This window comes from Gopherus flavomarginatus, chromosome 13 (assembly GCF_025201925.1).
Source record: "Gopherus flavomarginatus isolate rGopFla2 chromosome 13, rGopFla2.mat.asm, whole genome shotgun sequence".
Classification (NCBI taxonomy): domain Eukaryota; kingdom Metazoa; phylum Chordata; order Testudines; family Testudinidae; genus Gopherus; species Gopherus flavomarginatus.
In genome coordinates, this window is record NC_066629.1 from 9,945,351 (window position 1) to 9,955,709 (window position 10,359).

Sequence of the window (10,359 nt, forward strand, 5' to 3'; positions counted from 1 at the left end):
CAGGAAGCAGCACTTGAAAATTCTTCTCTCTGGGGTACCCTCAAGTCCTTTCACCTCCCCTCCGGGAAAGAGCTGAGAAAGAAAAAGAAAATTAGCTCTGGCTACCAGCTAATCAAACAACATGCACAAACCTCTTAGGACACCAAAAATCCAATCCTGTTCTTAAGAGGTAAATTTTATTAAAATTGAAAAGGAAAACAATACATCCGGAACTTAGGCTTTGGCCAGATCTTAAAAGAAACAATTTTTGTAAGCACCCAAAATAGCTTTCCTGGGGGTTCAGCTTAAAGCTTGGAAGCAAACAAAAGCATCTGGGATAGCACAAAGGAGCTCCAAAAGCCAAAATAAAAAACATAAACCTGATTGTGTCTGTCTAAACATTCCCTGTCCAAATCATTTCTTCTAGGTATGGAAGATGAATTTTCAAACCTGCTTCAAGCCATACACAGCATTGCTACTCTGTGTCGCCTTCTCCGGAGAACAGCAGAAAAATGGGAAGCTACTGTCCCATTTAAAAAACTTCTAGCCTTTTCATTGGCTCTTTTGGTCAGGTGCCCACTCCTTTTTTTTTTACCTTTGGGCTTGTTAACCCTTTACAGGTAAAGCAAGCAGAAAAGTCACACCAACAAGGATTTTACAGCAATCTGGCTGGCTGGGTGTTTATAAAAGGGAGATCCTTCCCCTCCCCTTCATTTATCACTGTATGGCTTGTGAGGTAACATTTGAAAAGACATAATCTACTGAATATCCTCCTTAAAATGTGTAGCAATATTGTATGCAAAGTGATGAGATTTTACGGTACGATATTACTGAAAAGGTTGCACCCTAACCCTAAGTTCCTCAGAGACAGCAAGGCAAACAGCTGGTCAAATAGCCATTCTCCAGGAGGGGGAAGGTGTGAAGAAGACATTCACATTCCTTCACAGGGACAACTTGAAGCTCATATCTACAACAGCCTGTCACCATGACTCAGCTGAGAACTGAATTTGTTTCTAGTACAAAGGACTGAATTATGAAAAGAAGTGAGGAAAATGCATGAGACACTCTCTCCCCTTTCCCTCTGCTCATGACAACTCCTGAAGAACTGAATGTGGGCAGCAGGGGCGGGTTAGAGGGAGTCCTGGCTGAAAGGAAAGCCAACCTGTCTCAGCACATGATGAGAAAAACATTTGTTTTAAATCCAGTTTAGCTTGTTAAGTTAAACATTAGTTTGTGTTTTTTCTTGCCTTTCTTTTGTAAACAAGTCTGACTTTTATGCCTCATTACTTCCAGTCACAGAATTTTTTTTTCAGTAGTTAACAATCTTGGTTTATTGTTTTATCTAACCAGTGTGGTTGGATTAAAGTGTGTTGGAAACTCCATTTGGAATAACCAGGCTGGTGCATGTCATTTTCCATTGATGAAATAACAGATTTCATGAGCTCCCATTGTTCAGTAGTGTGCTGGACAGGACAAGATGCATATTTCTGGGGGATGTCTGGGAGCAGACAATTTTCTGGGGTTCTCCTATAGGGTACTGTAATTCGGGAGTTGCTGACTAACAGCACTCAAAACTATGTAGCTGGGAGCGAGTTACATGCTGGAGACTGCATGTTAGCTGCCCAGGAGTGGCTGCTCTCGCAGTAGAGCAGTGTAAAAGGCACCTCGAGCCTGGGGAACTGAGGGGACACAGCTGTTCAACACTCCAGATTGTACTGTGCTTAATGTCACCGACACTCAATTTCAAAGTCCCCTAAAACATACAGAAAGTAAATCCACGTCCCAGAAATCGAAGTCTCCAGACAGAGGGCAAGTCTCCCTGGCTCTGCTTCTTGCTGACAGACAGGTCCAGAGACAAAGAGGGAGAGTCCCAGGGAAACAGGAAACATAAGTGTGGGGCTCAGTGGAGAAAGGGAACAGAAAGGACAGGGATATTACTGAATGCAGGATCTCGGCAGTACTAGATGTCAGGGTAGCACATAGTGCAGCCCATTGGAAAACAATCCCAAATATACATATAAAATGATGGGGTCTAAATTAGTTATTTCCACTGATTTATATAAGGGCAATAAGATAGACAGTAATACAGAGAATATCCCTTTTAAAATAATTCCTAATATCCTGTTTGCTTTTTTGACTTCCGCTGCACACTGCTGGATGTCTTCAGAGAACTATCTACAATGACTAAAAGATTTTTCCTGATTAGTTGTAGGTAAATTAGCCCCCATCATATTGTATAAATACTTGGGGTTATTTTTTCCAATGTGCATTACTTTACATTTATCCACATTACATTTCATTTGCCACTTTGTTGCCCAATCACTTAGTTTTGTCAGATCTTTTTGAAGTTCTTCACAGTCTGCTTTGGTCTTAACTATCTTGAGCAGTTTAGTATCATCTGCAAACTTTGCCACCTCACTGTTTTCCGCTTTCTTCAGATCATTTATGAATAAGTTGAATAGGATTGGTCCTAGGACTGACCCTTGGGGAACACCACTAGTTACTCCTCTTCATTTGGAAAATTTACCATTTATTCTTACCCTTTGTTCCCTGTCTTTTAACTAGTTCTCAATTCATGAAAAGATCTTCCCTCTTATCCCATGATCACTTAATTTATCTAAGAGCCTTTGGTTAGAGACCTTGCCAAAGGCTTTCTGGAAATCTAAGTACACTATGTCCACTGGATCCCTCTTGCCCACGTTTGTTGACACCACCACAGAGCTCTAATAGACTAGTAAGACATGATTTTCCTTTACAGAAACCATGTTGAATTTTGCCCAACAATTTTTGTTCTTCTATATGCCTGACAATTTTATTCTTTACTATTTTTTCAACTAATTCGCCTGGCACAGACGTTAGACTTACTGGTCTGTAATTGCCAGGATCGCCTCTAGAGCCCTTTTGAAATATTGGCGTTACATTAGCAATCTTCCAGTCAATGGGTACAGAAGCTGATTTAAAGGACAGGTTACAAACCATAGCTAATAGTTCTCCAATTTCATATTTGAGTTCCTTCAGAACTCTTGGGTAAATACCATCTGGTTCTGGTGACCTCTTAAACTTAAGTTTATCAATTAGTTCCAAAACTACCTCTAGTGACACTTCAACTTCTCCCAAACATACTCACCCATGAAGACTGAAGCAAAGAATGCATTTAGTTTCTCCGCAATGACTTTATCGTCTTTAAGGGTTCCTTTTTTCTCAATCGTCTAGGGACTCCACTGGCTGTTTAGCAAGCTTCCTGCTTTTGATGTACTTAAACATTCTGTTATTACCTTCTGAGTTTTTGGCTAGCTGTTCCTCAAACTACTTTTTGGCTTTTCTTATTACATTTTGACACTTAATTTGGCAGCACTTATGCTCCCTTCTATATACACCTCACTAGGATTTGACTTCCACTTTTTAAAAGGTGCCTTTTTATCTCTTCTGCTTCTTTTATGTGGTTAAGACAAGCCACAGTGGCTCTTTTTAATTCTTTTGCTGTGTTTTTTAATTTGGGGTATACATTTAAGTCGGGCCTCTAATATTGTGTCTTTGAAAAGCATCCATGAAGCTTGCAGGGATTTCACTCTAGTCACTGTACCTTTTAATATCTGTTAAACTAACCCCCTCATTTTTGCATAGTTCTCCTTTCTGAAATTAAATGCGACAGTGTTGAGCTGTTTTTCCCAACACAGGAATGTTAAATTTTGTTATATTATGATCACTATTTCCAAGTGGTGTTATAGTTATCTCTTGGACAGATCCTGCGCTCCACTCAGAACTAAATGGAGAGTTGTTTCTCCCCTTGCGGGTTCTTGTACCAGCTGCTCCAAGAAACAGTCATTTCAAGTATCGAGAAATTTTCTCTCTGCACTTTGTCCTGAGCTGACATGGACCCAGTCAATATAGGGATAATTGAAATCCCCCACTATTATGGAGTTCTTTATTTTGATAGCCTCTCTAATCTCCCTTTGCATTTCACCCTCACTATCACTGTATTTGATAGGTGGTCGGTAATAGATCCCTATTGTTATATTCTTATTAGAGCATGAAATTATTATCCATAGAGATTCTATGGAACATGTGGTTTCATTTAAGATTTTTACTTCATTTGAGTTTACATTTTCTTCGGCATACAGTGTCACCCCCCTCTCCACCCCGAGTATGACCTGCTCAGTCCTTCCAATATATTTTGTACCCTGGAATGATTGTGTCCCATTGATTGTCTTCACTCCACCAGGCTTCTCTGATGCCTATTATGTCAATATCCTCTTTTAACACAAGTCACTCTAATTCACCCATCTTGTTATTTACACTTCTAGCATTTGCGTACAAGCACTTTAAAAACTTGTCACTGTTTATTTGTCTGCCCTTTTCTGATCTGTTAGATTCTTTTGTGTGTGAATGCTTCTCGTCTGATCTGGCCCCTACTTTATCCTCTTCCAGCCTCTCTTCCTGACTAAAACTAGAAAAATCTCTATCATTACACTCTCCTCTAAGAGAAGTTTCGGTCTGATCCACATGCTCCTCTGAAGCCATTGGTTTACCCCCACATCTCTTAGTTTAAAAACTGCTCTGCAACCTTTTTAATGTTAAGTGCCAGCAGTCTGGATCCACTTTGGTTTAGGTAGAGCCCATCCTTCCTGTATGGGCTCCCCATCCCCAAAGTTTCCCCAGTTCCTAATAAATCTAAACCCCATCTCTCTATACCATCATCTCTTCCATGCATTGAGACTCTGAAGTTCTGCCTGCCTACCTGGCCCTGCACGTGGAACTGGGAGCATTTCTGAGAATGCCACCATAGAGGTCCTGGATTTCAGTCTCTTTCCTAGCAGATTACATTTGGCCTCCAGGAGGTCTCACCTACCCTTCCCTATGTCACTGGTATCTACATGTACAGTGAGCACTGGCTCCTCCCCAGCACTACACATAAACCTATCTAGATGCCTGCCTGGTGTGTAGGTTGCGGATTTCTAAAGGCAAGTCACCATATGGTTCTCCTGCTCATCACAAACCCAGATATCCTTGTTTCGAATGATCAAATCTCCCATTACTAACAGCTGCCTTTTCTTAATGACTGGAGTTCCCTCCCCCGGTGAGGTAAACTCAGTGCAAGAGGTTACCCCAACACTATCTGGAAGGAGGGTCCCAACTATGAGAAGCTTTCCCTCTGCTCCCGTTGACTGCTCTCATTCCCTGGGCCTTTCATCCTCCTCAACAGTGTGGGGGGCTGTTTGACCGGAGTTGGGACAATTCTATAGTGTCCCGGAAAGCCTCATCAACATACTTCTCTGCCTCCCTTAGCTCCTCCAGTTATAACACTCTGGTCTCCAATGCCTCCACACGGTCTCTGAGGGCCAGGAGCTCCTTGCACCAAATGCAAACATACATACATAACATAAGAATGGCCATACCGGTTCAGACCAAAGGTCCATCTAGTCCAGTATCCCGTCTACCGACAATGGCCAATGCCAGGTGCCCCAGAGGGAGTGAACCTAACAGGCAATGATCAAGTGATCTCTCTCCTACCATCTATCTCCATCCTCTGACGAACAGAGGCTAGGGACACCATTCCTTACCCATCCTGGCTAATAGCTATTGATGAACTTAACCACCATGAATTTATCCAGTTCTCTTTTAAACCCTGTTATAGTCCTAGCCTTCACAACCTCCTCAGATAAGGAGTTCCACAAGTTGACTGTGCGCTGCTTGAAGAAGAAATTCCTTTTATTTTCTTTAAACCTGCTGCCTATTAATTTCATCTGGTGACCCCAAGGAAGCTTCTGCTAATTATGCTGCACTTAACCCTCAGTTTTACTTGAGCAAACAGGAGATATTTCACACTGTGCAATACGGCTCCTGTGCTCTGTTCCCAAAGCATTCTGCAGCAGGGGAGGGTCTCTGGTAGTGTGCGTTTCACTGGCATATTGAGGTGATGCTGAAACTGGGCAGAGTAGAAGTGGCATTGAGGGGCTGGCGTAAACCTTAACTCTCCATTTCCTCTTTCAAGAACCAAGGGGACAGTAACTCTTACCCAGTGAGGTCACATTCTCATAGTTCTCCTGTATGACATGCCAGTAGAGAGCCCTCTGAGTGGGGTCCAGCAGAGCTCACTCTTTACTGGTGAAATACACAGCCACCTCCTCAAAGGTTACCGGCCCCTAAAAGAGCAAGAATCCAACACTCAATACCTGCTGTCCCATTCACAGCCCCACTATTTGTGAGGAGAGGAACCCATCAAAGGGAAGCCCTAGGTGGATTGCAGTCCAAGTCCCATCCCCACCCTGCTCAGAGCATCCAGGAAACATCAGAGTGAGAGGACAAAGAGACAGCCCCTTATCTCTCCCAGCAGATCCATCATATACCTACTAGCCACAGACTGATAGAGGAGAGGAAGGCCCTAGCAGAGACGAGGGAGAGATCCCTGGTAGGAAACCCAATAGCCTCCTCATTGTGAGGAGCTGGATATGAAGGGAAGGGAATCTCCCCTAACCCTCACTGGTGGGTAGCCCCTTCATATCTCACAGCAGCCGCTGGTTAGTCGGGTCAGGCTCCAGCACTACGAGTCTGGTCAGTTTTCCCAGCCCCATGTAGCTGGGTTATTTTCTGCTCCACAAACTAGAGTATTTACACCTCCGAACCTTATGAGTCTGTTCCTAGAATCTAGGCCACTTATTAAACAACTCCCAGCAGGTTTGTCACCCCTTGCCCTTCCTTTCTCCTCCTTGTGCATTTTCTGCCCCGTGCCAACCTCCAAACCAAACTGTGCAAACCTTCCCATCTCCGGTGTATTTGCTGTCCCTCTTCCTCCTGTAGGAACCCACCAACCCCCCCTCAAAAAAATAATCCGTAACTGAGCTGGCTCCACTGCAGTCATTTCTCTTCCCTGTGTCATGGGAGGATGGGATGAGCTGGAGAAAAACATGGACGTCATTCTGCAGTACCGGCAGGGTGAGAAGGGCAGTTGTGGAGGTTTGAGAACAGGCGTTAGTTAATTTCACATCACGATTCCCCCAGGCCCTTTCCCTCCAGACAGATATTCTAGACTCTGCCGTTCTGGGAACATGCTTGATTTCTTCATTAAAGTGTAGACCTGGCCCCTCCTGCCAGGCTAAGCCCACAGACACATTTTTAACCTCCCTCCTACCTCTCCTCACCCCGTAAAAAAGTCTCTGAACACAAGGCTAGAAAAGAGCAGAACCAAAGGAGTCACTGTGGGGGATTCCCTTGAACACTGACCCCACGGCAGTCACCCCTCAGCAGGGCGAATATGGAGTCAAGAAATGGCTTTTCCTCTGTCTGAGCCTTTTCTTATTCACTGGAAAGTGGTTCTGCCCAGGGATGCTGCAATACCTGTGTCTGGGTGGACTAGAAAGCTGGAAATCTCTCCCCCAACTCATTTCTCCCACTGCCCCTTTCAGTCTCTCCTTCCCCTGTTCTCTCTCCCTGCTCCTCTGGCTGGGAAAGTCCCATTCCTGGGGGCTTTGCTCTCCCACGGCAGGATTTTCTTCTGGCAATTGCTAATGGGAGGAGAAATGACGAGGGGCTGTTTGCGCAGTCACGTTTTTGCAGTCCCCAGCACTTTTCCTGAGGTCTTTCAGTTACCTGGAGACTCTGGCTCAGAATTTGCATTAACAGGGCCCAGGGCTGCCCCAGTGGGCTAGTACCAGCTGGAGAAAGTCATCCCCTGGGTTGGGCAGAGAAGCAGCTTTCATTTAAGGTCACATCCCAGCACAGAACCCTGCTGGGGGAGCAGCAGCTGCTAAGCCTGGTCTCCCAGATCACAGTGGAGGCTGCAGCATCTTGCCCAGGAAGCTGAACCCCAATATCCTGAGCAGAGAGGGACAGAGTGTTTGAGCAGCTTCTCTCCTTTAGCTCTCTGGGGAGAGCAGCTAATGAGAGACTCTCCTCACTGGGAGAATTGCTAATCTCATTTGCCCCACTGTGCATCTGGAGTCACTCCTTGTCTTTCCATGCACTGACTCTGGATTAACAATGTTCTCAATGAAACCAGATTTCAGAAAGAATGAGTACAGAATGCTGTGGAAGAGACAATTGTGTGGCATTTCTAGCCTCCTTCCCACATGCCTCATGCATCAGATCTAGTATAAGGACTCGGGGCACAAATTTTCCCAATGGAACTGGAAGGTCCTGGAGTTTTCAAGATGTTTGTTAAGTGGATAGAAAGTTATCAAGATGACTGGGCGTGGCTGGGGAATGCTGGGCAGTGCTTGGAGCCAGGATTCTGGCACAAGCTGATCAGAGAGAAGGAGCATGGTTAGTAGCAGCCCCTAGAGCCTCCATCCAGGGCCCCCCAGACACCTCCAGGACCCAGAGTCCAGACCCTACTGTCAGGGTCCCACCAGATATTCCCTGGGACTCAACCCCTAAAGTCCCTGAACAGGGACTCCAGATACCCCTCAGCACCCCACTGGCCAGAGAACCCCCACCAGACCATCACTGGCAGGCTGGGAATCCTAAAGGGTTCCCTCTACCAAGAACCCCCAACAGCCAGGGACCACTCCCCTCAGGGGACCCCTCACTGGGAATTCAGTCCCTCACTGCCTGCCCAGGATTCCCCTACTGTCTGCCTAGCACCCTCACCTGTCCTCCAGCAGGATCTGCCATGCTGTTTGCCTGGGACCCCCTGATACTTTACAGAGGGACCCCTCCCTCTGCTTGCCTGGCATCTCGACCTAATGCCTGGGACTCCCCCAAACAGTTCTGTGCATTGGACATGACTGAGCCCCTGGCACAGCACCAGGCTCCCTCTAACCCCCTGCCCCGCCTCCCCAAGAGATGCCCACCCTCACTGTTCTGCACCAAGTCCCCAGTGATACCCACCTCCAAGGCACATGAGCGCTGGGCACATCAGAACTCCCCCCTTGAACCTCCAGAACCCACCAAATTGATTAGGGTACCCCCTGCCCAGTCACCCAGAGGCCGCCCCCACCCACAATGCCCCTTCACCTGCAATCTCTCCACACAGACACCCCATCCCCTACCCCAGCAACAGTGTTACCTCACGGTGTCTGCTAAGTGGATAGAAAGTTATCACTGCCCCCTGCTGGACAGTCACACAGGAGAGGGAGCCCTGGGGGGTGCTTCTTTAACAGGACAATGGAAGGCCTGCAGGGCAAGAAAGGTCCAAGCCCTGTCACTAGCTACATCTTAGCACTGCGGGAAGCAACTCCTCACAAAGACCATTTGTCATGGGCTTTGGGATACTTCTGGACCCATGCTGCACTCACAGTGACCTCCTCACCCAGTGCCAGCTGGAGAAAAGAAAAGGGTCCAGCCAACTCTTCTGTACCAGCTGGGAACCACTGATCCCCCAAACAGGGGGAGGTCTCTGGATTTGATGGGTATTAAATACGTTTAGAGAGGAAAGTGAGACATCAGAGGGATTTTATATCAGTTATTGATACGAGGTAAAATCTGAATGTTTCACATCAATATTTGATAACTGATTAAAGAGAAAATGGGCAACATTTGCCAACATTTTATATCCATGTTCAGGAATCTGAGAAAAGGTGTACATTTGAGATTTTCTTAGTATTTTATAATTAGACAGACAGGGAAAAATCTCAGGCCATAGTCAATTAGAAATAGACAATTAGATAAAAAGTGGGGTTTAGGATATTTTTGATCAGTCTTTGAGATTTGCAGAGAATACGTGTCAGAAACTATGCAATTGATAACATGAGAGAGGGAGGAGGGATTGCTCAGTGGTTTGAGCATTGGCTAGCCTGCTAAACCCGGGGTTGTGAGCTCAATCCTTGAGGGGGCTATTTAGGGATCTGCAGTAAAAATCTGTTAGAGGATTTAGTTGTGGATTGGTCCTGCTTTGAGCAGGGGGTTGGACTAGATACCTCCTGAGGTCCCTTTGAACCCTATGATTCTATGAACACCACCAAGATCTGAGGGGATTTTATATTGCTGTTTAATAACTAGATGGAAAAAGGGGACCATTGGACGGGATTTTATATGACTAATCCAATACATATACAGAAAGTGAATGTTCCTGCCACCTCCACCATTCACATGGGCAGCAGGGAGCCCTTTGAGGAGCTGTTTTAAGAGGGCAAAAGGGGAGTGGGGGAGTTGGAAGGTCCCTGGATGAGGGAAGGGGCAGCATTGGGGGATGGGCAAGTGAATGGAAACTGGTGGCTGGGGAACAACTGTGTTGGTAGTTAGGGGGCAGCAACTGGGATCCCCGCCCTGGCAGGGAATGGGCATCTCATCCCATCCCCACGCCAGGGGCAGCCACGTTCTGGGGAATGACCCAGTGGAACAATTTCCCACCTACACAAGGACAAATCGCTGCAGATAAAATGGGAGGGAAAATCCCCCAACTTGGAGAGTTTTATGCAGACATTTGAGAATTATGGAGAGACC

General features: G+C 45.9%; 1 protein-coding gene across 4 annotated transcripts in view; it reads right to left on the bottom strand.

Annotated features, from left to right (window-relative positions):
• The window catches only part of LOC127033608 (zinc finger protein 420-like), a 512,279-nt gene that overhangs the window by 360,818 nt on the left and 141,102 nt on the right, over nt 1–10,359 (bottom strand). Inside the window, exon 1 of one of the 4 annotated variants that reach the window (XR_007769139.1) lies at nt 5,996–6,082. The exons of the other annotated variants lie outside the window; for them this stretch is intronic. The gene's annotated coding sequence lies outside the window, so the exon portion shown is untranslated. Of the gene's footprint in view, nt 1–5,995; nt 6,083–10,359 lie in introns of those variants that run through there. 4 annotated transcript variants of the gene reach the window in all.